The following is a 14,974-nucleotide window of genomic DNA, read 5'->3' as shown; positions in this document are numbered from 1 at the left end:
TATTTAATATTAATACACTAAACATGTATTTAATATTTATACACTAAACATGTATTTAATATTAGAACAAAAACATGTATTTAATATTTATACACTAAACATGTATTTAATATTCATACACTAAACATGTAGTTATTATTCATACACTAAACATGTATTTAATATTAATACACTAAACATGTATTTAATATTTATACACTAAACATGTATTTAATATTCATAAACTAAACATGTATTTAACATTTATACACTAAACATACTAAAGTATTGTCCGATCATTACCTTATAAAATTCGAGGTTCAGACGCATGTTCGTCAAACTAATAATAATAATAACTGCTATAGCAGCCGCAACATTAATACGGCCACAACGACAACTCTTGCTGACCTACTGCCCTCGGTAATGGCACCATTCCCAAAGTATGTAGGCTCTATTGATAACCTCACTAACAACTTTAACGACGCCCTGCGCGAAACCATTAATAACATAGCACCGCTAAAGTTAAAAAAGGCTCCAAAAAAGCGCACCCCGTGGTTTACAGAAGAAACTAGAGCTCAGAAATTATTATGCAGAAAGCTGGAACGCAAATGGCGCACGACTAAACTTGAGGTGCACCATCAAGCATTTAGTGATGGTTTAATAACTTATAAACGCATGCTTACCTTAGCTAAAGCTAATTATTACTCAAATCTCATCCACCGTAATAAAAACGATCCTAAATTTTTGTTTAGTACGGTAGCATCGCTTAACCAACAAGGGACTCCTTCCAGTAGCTCCACCCACTCAGCTGATGACTTTATGCAATTCTTTAGTAAGAAAATTGAAGTCATTAGAAAGGAGATTAAAGACAATGCGTCCCAGCTACAACGGGGTTCTATTAACACTGACACGATTGTATATACGGCGGATACTGCCCTCCAAAATACTTTCTCTCGTTTTGAGGAAATAACATTAGAGGAATTGTTACAACGTGTAAATGGAATAAAACAAACAACATGTTTACTTGACCCTCTTCCTGGGAAACTGATCAAGGAGCTCTTTGTATTATTAGGTCCATCAGTGCTAAATATTATAAACTTATCACTTTCCTCGGGCACTGTTCCCCTAGCATTCAAAAAAGCGGTTATTCATCCTCTTCTTAAAAGACCTAACCTCGATCCTGACCTCATGGTAAACTACCGACCGGTGTCTCACCTTCCCTTTATTTCAAAAATCCTCGAAAAAATTGTTGCGGAGCAGTTAAATGAACACTTAGCGTCTAACAATCTATGTGAAACCTTTCAATCCGGTTTCAGGGCAAATCACTCCACGGAGACAGCCCTCGCAAAAATGACTAATGATCTATTGCTAACGATGGATTCTGATGCGTCATCTATGTTGCTGCTCCTCGATCTTAGCGCTGCTTTCGATACCGTCGATCATAATATTTTATTAGAACGTATCAAAACACGAATTGGTATGTCAGACTTAGCCCTGTCTTGGTTTAACTCTTATCTTACTGATAGGATGCAGTGTGTCTCCCATAACAATGTGACCTCGGACTACGTTAAGGTAACGTGTGGAGTTCCCCAGGGTTCGGTCCTTGGCCCTGCACTCTTCAGCATCTACATGCTGCCGCTAGGTGACATCATACGCAAATACGGTGTTAGCTTTCACTGTTATGCTGATGACACCCAACTCTACATGCCCCTAAAGCTGACCAACACGCCGGATTGTAGTCAGCTGGAGGCGTGTCTTAATGAAATTAAACAATGGATGTCCGCTAACTTTTTGCAACTCAATGCCAAAAAAACGGAAATGCTGATTATCGGTCCTGCTAGACACCGAACTCTATTTAATAATACAACTCTAACATTTGACAACCAAACAATTAAACAAGGCGACACGGTAAAGAATCTGGGTATTATCTTCGACCCAACTCTCTCCTTTGAGGCACACATTAAAAGCGTTACTAAAACGGCCTTCTTTCATCTCCGTAATATCGCTAAAATTCGCTCCATTCTGTCCACTAAGGACGCTGAGATCATTATCCATGCGTTTGTTACGTCTCGCCTCGACTACTGTAACGTATTATTTTCGGGTCTCCCAATGTCTAGCATTAAAAGATTACAGTTGGTACAAAATGCGGCTGCTAGACTTTTGACAAGAACAAGAAAGTTTGATCACATTACGCCTGTACTGTATATACCTTTATATACATATATACATACATATATACCTATACTGGCTCACCTGCACTGGCTTCCTGTGCACTTAAGATGTGACTTTAAGGTTTTACTACTTACGTATAAAATACTACACGGTCTAGCTCCATCCTATCTTGCCGATTGTATTGTACCATATGTCCCGGCAAGAAATCTGCGTTCAAAGGATTCCGGCTTGTTAGTGATTCCCAAAGCCCAAAAAAAGTCTGCGGGCTATAGAGCGTTTTCCGTTCGGGCTCCAGTACTCTGGAATGCCCTCCCGGTAACAGTTCGAGATGCCACCTCAGTAGAAGCATTTAAGTCTCACCTTAAAACTCATTTGTATACTGTAGCCTTTAAATAGACTCCCTTTTTAGACCAGTTGATCTGCTGTTTCTTTTCTTTTTCTTCTATGTCCCACTCTCCCCTGTGGAGGGGGTCCGGTCCGATCCGGTGGCCATGTACTGCTTGCCTGTGTATCGGCTGGGGACATCTCTGCGCTGCTGATCCGCCTCGACATCTCTGCGCTGCTGATCCGCCTCCGCTTGGGATGGTTTCCTGCTGGCTCCGCTGTGAACGGGACTCTCGCTGCTGAGTTGGAACCGCTTTGGACTGGACTCTCGCGACTGTGTTGGATCCATTGTGGATTGAACTTTCACAGTATCATGTTAGACCCGCTCGACATCCATTGCTTTCCTCCTCTCTAAGGTTCTCATAATCATTATTGTCACCGACGTCCCACTGGATCATTATTGTCACCGATGTCCCACTGGGTGTGAGTTTTCCTTGCCCTTATGTGGGCCTACCGAGGATGTCGTGGTGGTTTGTGCAGCCCTTTGAGACACTAGTGATTTAGGGCTATATAAGTAAACATTGATTGATTGATTGATTGAATATTCATACACTAAACATGTAGTTATTATTTATACACTAAACATGTATTTAATATTAATACACTAAACATGTATTTAATATTTATACACTAAACATGTATTTAATATTAATACACTAAATATGTATTTATTATATATCCACTAAACATGTATTTAATATTCATAAACTAAACATGTATTTAATATTCATACACTAAACGTGTATTTAATATTCATACACTAAACATGTATTTAATATTAATACAAAACATGTATTTACGTTTAATAAACTAAACATATATTTAATATTATTAAACTAAACATGTATTTAATATTAATACACTAATCATGTATTTAATATTCATACACTAAATATGTATTTAATATTCATACACTTAACATGTATTTAATATTTATACACGAAACATGTATTTAATATTTATACACTAAACATGTATTTAATATTCATACATTAAACATGTACTTAATATTCATACACTAAACATGTATTTAATATTCATACACTAAACATGTATTTAATATTCATACATTAAACATGTATTTAATATTTATACACTAAACATGTATTTAATATTCATACACTAAACATGTAGTTATTATTTATACACTAAACATGTATTTAATATTAATACAGTAAACATGTATTTAATATTAATACACTAAGCATGTATTTAATATTAATACAAAAACATGTATTTAATTTTAATAAACTAAATATATATTTAATATTCATACACTAAACGTGTATTTAATATTCATACACTAAACATGTATTTAATATTAATACACTAATCATGTATTTAATATTCATAAACTAAATATGTATTTAATATTTATACACTAAACATGTATTTAATATTCATACATTAAAAATGTATTGAATATTCATACACTAAACATGTATTTAATATTATACACTAAACATGCATTTAATATTCATACACTAAACATGTATTTAATATTTATACACTAAACATGTATTTAATATTAATACAAAAACATGTATTTAATTTTAATAAACTAAACATATTTAATATTATTACACTAAACATGTATTTAATATTTATACACTGAACATGTATTTAATAGTTATACACTAATCATGTATTTAATATTAATACACTAATCATGTATTTAATATTCATACACTAAATATGTATTTAATATTCATACACTTAACATGTATTTAATATTTATACACGAAACATGTATTTAATATTATACACTAAACATGTATTTAATATTCATACATTAAAAATGTATTTAATATTCATACACTAAACATGTATTTAATATTCATACATTAAACATGTATTTAATATTCATACACTAAACATGTATTTAATATTCGTACACGAAACATGTATTTAATATTTATACACTAAACATGTATTTAATATTCATACATTAAACATGTATTCAATATTCATACACTAAACATGTATTTAATATTTATACAAAAACGTGTATTTAATTTTAATAAACTAAACATATATTTAATATCAATACACTAAACATGTATTTAATATTTATACACTAAACATGTATTTAATATTCATACAAAAACATGTATTTAATTTTAATAAACTAAATATATATTTAATATTAATACACAAAACATGTATTTAATATTCATGAACTAAACATGTATTTAACATTTATACACTAAACATGTATTTAATATTCATACACTAAACATGTATTTAATTTTTGATAAATTAAACATATATTTAATATTAATACACTAAACATGTATTTAATATTAGAACAAAAACATGTATTTAATTTTGATAAACTAAACATATATTTAATATTATTACACTAAACATGTATTTAATATTTATACACTGAACATGTATTTAATAGTTATACACTAATCATGCATTTAATATTAATACACTAATCATGTATTTAATATTCATACACTAAATATGTATTTAATATTCATACACTTAACATGTATTTAATATTTATACACGAAACATGTATTTAATATTTATACACTAAACATGGATTTAATATTCATACATTAAAAATTTATTTAATATTCATACACTAAACATGTATTTAATATTCATACATTAAACATGTATTTAATATTCATACACTCAACATGTATTTAATATTCGTACACGAAACATGTATTTAATATTTATACACTAAACATGTATTTAATATTCATACATTAAACATGTATTTAATATTCATACACTAAACATGAGTTTAATATTCATACACCAAACATGTATTTAATATTCATACACTAAACATGTATTTAATATTTATACAAAAACGTGTATTTAATTTTAATAAACTAAACATATATTTAATATCAATACACTAAACATGTATTTAATATTTATACACTAAACATGTAGTTAATATTCATACACTAAACATGTAGTTATTATTTATACATTAAACATGTATTTAATATTAATACAAAAACATGTATTTAATTTTAATAAACTAAATATATATTTAATATTAATACACTAAACATGTATTTAATATTCATGAACTAAACATGTATTTAACATTTATACACTAAACATGTATTTAATATTCATACACTAAAAATGTATTTAATTTTTGATAAATTAAACATATATTTAATATTAATACACTAAACATGTATTTAATATTCATACACTAAACATGTATTTAATATTCATATTCTAAACATGTAGTTATTATTCATACACTAAACATGTATTTAATATCAATACAGTAAACATGTATTAAATATTTATACACTAAACATGTATTTAATATTCATTCAATAAACATGTAGTTATTATTCTTACACTTAATATGTATTTAATATTAATACAAAAACATGTATCTAATTTTAATAAACTAAACATATATTTAATATTAATACAGTAAACATGTATTAAATATTTATACACTAAACATGTATTTAATATTAATACAAAAACATGTATTTAATTTTAATAAACTAATCATATATTTAATATTAATACACTAAACATGTATTTAATATCTTTACACTAATTGTGTATTTAATATTTATACACTAAAAGTGTATTTAATATTCATACACTAAACATGTATTTAATATTAATACACTAAACATGTATTTAATATTTATACACTAAACATGTATTTAATATTCATAAACTAAACATGTATTTAACATTTATACACTAAACATGTATTTAATATTCATACACTAAACATGTAGTTATTATTTATACACTAAACATGTATTTAATATTAATACACTAAACATGTATTTAATATTTATACACTAAACATGTATTTAATATTAATACACTAAATATGTATTTATTATATATCCACTAAACATGTATTTAATATTCATAAACTAAACATGTATTTAATATTTATACACTAAACATGTATTTAATATTAATACAAAACATGTATTTATGTTTAATAAACCAAACATATATTTAATATTAATACACTAAACATGTATTTAATATTTATACAGTAAACATGTATTGAATATTCATACACTAAACATGTTTTTAATATTATACACTAAACATGCATTTAATATTCATATACTAAACATGTATTCAATATTTATACACTAAACATGTATTTAATATTAATACAAAAACATGTATTTAATTTTAATAAACTAAACATATATTTAATATTATTACACTAAACATGTATTTAATATTTATACACTGAACATGTATTTAATAGGTATACACTAATCATGTATTTAATATTAATACACTAATCATGTATTTAATATTCATACACTTAACATGTATTTAATATTTATTCACGAAACATGTATTTAATATTTATACACTAAACATGTATTTAATATTAATACACTGAACATGTATTTAATTTTTAATAAACTAAACATATATTTAATATTAATACACTAAACATGTATTTAATATTAATACACTAAACATGTATTTAATATTCATACACTAAACATGTATTTAATATTAATACAGTAAACATGTATTAAATATTTATACACTAAACATGTATTTAATATTCATTCAATAAACATGTAGTTATTATTCTTACACTTAATATGTATTTAATATTAATACAAAAACATGTATCTAATTTTAATAAACTAAACATATATTTAATATTAATACAGTAAACATTAATTAAATATTTATACACTAAACATGTATTTAATATTAATACAAAAACATGTATTTAATTTTAATAAACTAATCATATATTTAATATTAATACACTAAACATGTATTTAATATTTTTACACTAAACGTGTATTTAATATTTATACACTAAAAGTGTATTTAATATTAATACACTAAACATGTATTTAATATTAATACACTAAACATGTATTTAATATTCATACACTAAACATGTATTTAATATTCATAAACTAAACATGTATTTAACATTCATACACTAAACATGTATTTAATATTCATACACTAAACATGTAGTTATTATTTATACACTAAACATGTATTTAATATTAATACACTAAACATGTATTTAATATTTATACACTAAACATGTATTTAATATTAATACACTAAAGATGTATTTATTATATATCCACTAAACATGTATTTAATATTCATAAACTAAACATGTATTTAATATTTATACACTAAACATGTATTTAATATTAATACAAAACATGTATTTACGTTTAATAAACTAAACATATATTTAATATTATACACTAAACATGCATTTAATATTCATACACTAAACATGTATTTAATATTCATACACTAAACATGTATTTAATATTAATACAAAACATGTATTTAATTTTAATAAACTAAACATATATTTAATATTATTACACTAAACATGTATTAAATATTTATTTACTGAACATGTATTTAAAAGTTATACACTAATCATGTATTTAATATTAATACACTAATCATGTATTTAATATTCATACACTTAACATGTATTTAATATTTATTCACAAAACATGTATTTAATATTCATACATTAAACATGTATTTAATATTTATACACTAAACATGTATTTAATATTCGTACACGAAACATGTATTTAATATTCATACATTAAACATGTATTTAATATTCATTCAATAAACATGTAGTTATTATTCTTACATATAATATGTATTTAATATTAATACAAAAACATGTATTCAATATTAATAAACTAAACATATATTTAATATTAATACAGTAAACATGTATTAAATATTTATACACTAAACATGTATTTATTATTAATACAAAAACATGTATTTAATTTTAATAAACTAATCATATATTTAATATTAATACACTAAACATGTATTTAATATCTTTACACTAATTGTGTATTTAATATTCATACACTAAAAGTGTATTTAATATTCATACACTAAACATGTGTTTAATATTAATACACTAAACATGTAGTTATTATTCATACACTAAACATGTATTTAATATTTATACACTAAACATGTATTTAATATTAATACACTAAATATGTATTTATTATACATCCACTAAACATGTATTTAACATTCATAAACTAAATATATATTTAATATTAATACACTGAACATGTATCTAATATTAACACACTAAACATGTATTTAATATTTTTACACTAAACATGTATTTAATATTCTTACACTAAACATGTATTTAATATTCATACACTAAACATGTATTTAATATTAATTCAAAAACATGTATTTAATTGTAATAAACTAAATATATATTTAATATTAATACACTAAACATGTATTTAATATTCATAAACTAAACATGTATTTAACATTAATACACTAAACATGTATTTAATATTCATACAAAAACATGTATTTAATTTTAATAAACTAAACATATATTTAATATTATTACACTGAACATGTATTTAATATTCATACACTAAACATTTAGTTATTATTTATACACTAAACATGTATTTAATATTAATACACTAAACATGTATTTAATATTAATACACTAAACATGTATTTAATATTCATACACTAATCATGTATTTAATATTAATACACTAATCATGTATTTAATATTTATACACTAAATATGTATTTAATATTTATACACTTAACATGTATTTAATATTTATACACTAAATATGTATTTAATATTTATACACTTAACATGTATTTAATATTAATACACTAAATATGTATTTAATATTCATACATTAAAAATGTATTTAATATTCATACACTAAACATGTATTTAATATTCATACATTAAACATGTATTTAATATTTATACACTAAACATGTATTTAATATTCATACACGAAACATGTATTTAATATTTATACACTAAACATGTATTTAATATTCATACACTAAACATGTATTTAATATTCATACACTAAACATGTATTTAATATTTATACACTAAACATGTATTTAATATTCATACACTAAACATGTATTTATTATTTATACACTAAACATGTATTTAATATTTATACACTAAATATGTATTTAATATTCATACACTAAACATGTATTTAATATTAATACACTGAACATGTATTTAATAATCATATACTAAACGTATATGTAATCATATACTAATCATATATTTAATATTCATTTAGTAAACATGTATTTATTATCCTCTAAATAAGGCACACTTGGAAATAATGAATTTCTTTATGAGTGCAGTTGCGGCAGAAGTCCACAGGAGGGCGCACGTTCCCTCTTAATAAGTCCGGTCCTCTCCGTCTCTCTCTCTCTCTTTTTCCTTTTTTTTTTTGTTTCTTTCATTTTTTTTACATAAGTTTGGTTTCTCATACACTTATATTTATACACTAAACATGTATTTAATATTCATACACTAAATGTGTATTTAATATTCATACACTAAACATGTATTTAATATTAATACAAAAACATGTATTTAATTTTAATAAACTAAACATATATTTAATATTTATACACTAAACATGTATTTAACATTCATACACTAAATTTGTATTTAATATTAATACACTAAACATGTATTTAATATTAATACACTAAACATGTATTTAATATTAATACAAAAACATGTATTTAATTTTAATAAACTAAACACATATTTAATATTAATACACTAAACATGTATTAAATATTCATACACTAAACATGTATTTAATATTCATTCAATAAACATGTAGTTATTATTCTTACACTTAATATGTATTTAATATTAATACAAAAACATGTATTTAATATTGTTACACTAAACGTGTATTTACTATTTATACACTAAAAGTGTATTTAATATTAATACACTAAACATGTATTTAATATTCATACACTAAACATGTATTTAATATTAATACAAAACACGTATTTAATTTTAATAAACTAAATATATATTTAATATTAATACTCTAAACATGTATTTAATATTCATACACTAAACATGTATTTAATATTAATACACTAAACATGTATTTAATATTTATACACTAAACATGTATTTAATATTAATACAAAACACGTATTTAATTTTAATAAACTAAATATATATTTAATATTAATACTCTAAACATGTATTTAATATTCATAAACTAAACATGTATTTAACATTCATACACTAAACATTTATTTAATATTAATACACTAAACATGTATTTAATATTAATACAAAAACATTTATTTAATTTTAATAAAGTAAACACATATTTAATATTAATACACTAAACATGTATTTAATATTTATACACTAAACATGTATTTAATATGTATACACTAAACATGTATTTAATATTAATACACTAAATATTTATTTATTATTCATCCACTAAACCTGTATTTAATATTTATACACTAAACATGTATCTAATATTAATACAAAAACATGTATTTAAGTTTAATAAACTAAACATGTATTTAATATTAATATACTAAACATGTAGTTAATATTTATACACAAACACGTATTTAATATTCATACACTAAACATGTATTTAATATTCATACACTAAACATGTATTTAATATTCATACACTAAACATGGATTTAATATTAATACACTGAACATGTATTTCATAATCATATACCAAACATATATGTAATTATATACTAATCATATATTTAATATTCATACAGTAAACATGTATTTATTATCCTCTAAATAAGGCACACTTGGAAATAATGAATTTCTTTATGTGTGCAGGTGCGGCAGAAGTCCACAGGAGGGCGCACGTTCCCTCTTAATAAGTCCGGTCCTCTCCGTCTCTCTCTCTCTCTTTTTCCTTTTTTTTGTTTCTTTTATTTTTTTTTAAATAAGTTTGGTTCCTCATACACTTATATTTATACACTAAACATGTATTTAATATTAGTACAAAAACATGTATTTAATTTTAATAAACTAAACATATATTTAATATTAATACACTAAACATGTATTTAATATTAATACAAAAACATGTATTTAATTTTAATAAACTAAACATATATTTAATATTAATACACTAAACATGTATTAAATATTCATACACTAAACATTTATTTAATATTCATTCAATAAACATGTAGTTATTATTCTTACACTTAATATGTATTTAATATTAATACAAAAACATGTATTTAATTTTAGTAAACTAAACATATATTTAAAATCATACACTAAACATGTATTTAATATTAATACAAAAACATGTATTTAATTTTAATACACTAAACATATATTTAATATTAATACACTAAACATGTATTTAACATTCATACACTAAACATGTATTTAACATTCATACACTAAACATGTTTTTAATATTAATACAAAAACATGTATTTAATTTTAATAAACTAAACATTTAATATTAATACACTAAACATGTATTTAATATTCATACACTAAACATGTAGTTATTATTCATACACTAAACATGTATTTAATATTAATACACTAAACCTGTATTTAATATTTATACACTAAACATGTATTTAATATTAGAACAAAAACATGTATTTAATTTTGATAAACTAAACATATATTTAATATTAATACACTAAACATGTATTTAATATTAATACAAAAACATGTATTTAATTTTAATAAACTAAATATATATTTAATATTAATACACTAAACATGTATTTAATATTCATAAACTAAACATGTATTTAACATTTATACACTAAACATGTATTTAATATTAATACACTAAACATGTATTTAATATTTATACACTAAACATGTATTTAATATTAGAACAAAAACATGTATTTAATATTCATACACTAAACATGTATTTAATATTCATACACTAAACATGTAGTTATTATTCATACACTAAACATGTATTTAATATTAATACACTAAACATGTATTTAATATTTATACACTAAACATGTATTTAATATTCATAAACTAAACATGTATTTAACATTCATACACTAAACATGTATTTAATATTCATACACTAAACATGTAGTTATTATTTATACACTAAACATGTATTTAATATTAATACACTAAACATGTATTTAATATTTATACACTAAACATGTATTTAATATTAATACACTAAATATGTATTTATTATATATCCACTAAACATGTATTTAATATTCATAAACTAAACATGTATTTAATATTCATACACTAAACGTGTATTTAATATTCATACACTAAACATGTATTTAATATTCATACATTAAACATGTATTTAATATTTATACACTAAACATGTATTTAATATTCGTACACGAAACATGTATTTAATATTTCTACAAAAACATGTATTTAATTTTAATAAACTAAACATATATTTAATATTAATACACTAAACATGTATTTAATATTCATACACTAAACATGTATTTAATATTAATACACTAAACATGTATTTAATATTAATACAAAAACATGTATTTAATATTAATTAATACACTAAACATGTGTTTAATATTTATACAAAAAACATGTATTTAATTTTAATAAACTAAACATATATTTAATATTAATACACTAAACATGTATTTAATATTTATACACTAAACATGTATTTAATATTCATACACTAAACATGTAGTTATTATTAATACACTAAACATGTATTTAATATGTATACACTAAATTTGTATTTAATATTCATACACTAAACATGTGTTTAATATTAATACACTGAACATGTATTTAATAATCATATACTAAACGTATATGTAATCATGTACTAATCATATATTTAATATTCATTTAGTAAACATGTATTTATTATCCTCTAAATAAGGCACACTTGGAAATAATGAATTTCTTTATGTGTGCAGTTGCGGCAGAAGTCCACAGGAGGGCGCACGTTCCCTCTTAATAAGTCCGGTCCTCTCCGCCTCTCTATCTCTCTTTTTCCTTTTTTTTGTTTCTTTTATTTTTTTTACATAAGTTTGGTTTCTCATACACTTATATTTATACACTAAACATGTATTTAATATTAATACACTAAACATGTATTTAATATTTATACACTAAACATGTATTTAATATTAGAACAAAAACATGTATTTAATTTTTATAAACTAAACATATATTTAATATTAATACACTAAACATGTATTTAATATTAATACAAAAACATGTATTTAATTTTAATAAACTAAATATATATTTAATATTAATACAATAAACATGTATTTAATATTCATAAACTAAACATGTATTTAATATTTATACACTAAACATGTATTTAATATTAATACACTAAACATGTATTTAATATTTATACACTAAACATGTATTTAATATTAGAACAAAAACATGTATTTAATATTTATACACTAAACATGTATTTAATATTCATACACTAAACATGTAGTTATTATTCATACACTAAACATGTATTTAATATTAATACACTAAACATGTATTTAATATTTATACACTAAACATGTATTTAATATTAATACACTAAAGATGTATTTATTATATATCCACTAAACATGTATTTAATATTCATACACTAAACATGTAGTTATTATTTATACACTAAACATGTATTTAATATTAATACACTAAACATGTATTTAATATTTATACACTAAACATGTATTTAATATTAATACACTAAATATGTATTTATTATATATCCACTAAACATGTATTTAATATTCATAAACTAAACATGTATCTAATATTCATACACTAAACGTGTATTTAATATTCATACACTAAACATGTATTTAATATTAATACAAAACATGTATTTACGTTTAATAAACTAAACATATATTTAATATTATTAAACTAAACATGCATTTAATATTTATACACTGAACATGTATTTAATATTAATACACTAATCATGTATTTAATATTCATACACTAAATATGTATTTAATATTCATACACTTAACATGTATTTAATATTTATACACGAAACATGTATTTAATATTCATACATTAAACATGTACTTAATATTCATACACTAAACATGTATTTAATATTTATACACTAAACATGTATTTAATATTCATACATTAAACATGTATTTAATATTTATACACTAAACATGTATTTAATATTCATACACTAAACATGTAGTTATTATTTATACACTAAACATGTATTTAATATTAATACAGTAAACATGTATTTAATATTAATACACTAAGCATGTATTTAATATTAATACAAAAACATGTATTTAATTTTAATAAACTAAATACATATTTAATATTCATACACTAAACGTGTATTTAACATTCATACACTAAACATGTATTTAATATTAATACACTAATCATGTATTTAATATTCATAAACTAAATATGTATTTAATATTTATACACTAAACATGTATTTAATATTCATACATTAAAAATGTATTGAATATTCATACACTAAACATGTATTTAATATTATACACTAAACATGCATTTAATATTCATACACTAAACATGTATTTAATACTTATACACTAA

The sequence above is a fragment of the Nerophis ophidion genome, unplaced genomic scaffold, assembly GCF_033978795.1.
Source record: "Nerophis ophidion isolate RoL-2023_Sa unplaced genomic scaffold, RoL_Noph_v1.0 HiC_scaffold_37, whole genome shotgun sequence".
Taxonomy (NCBI): Eukaryota; Metazoa; Chordata; class Actinopteri; order Syngnathiformes; family Syngnathidae; genus Nerophis; species Nerophis ophidion.
The sequence above is the reverse complement of the archived record's forward strand: the minus strand, read 5'-3'. Positions refer to the sequence as shown.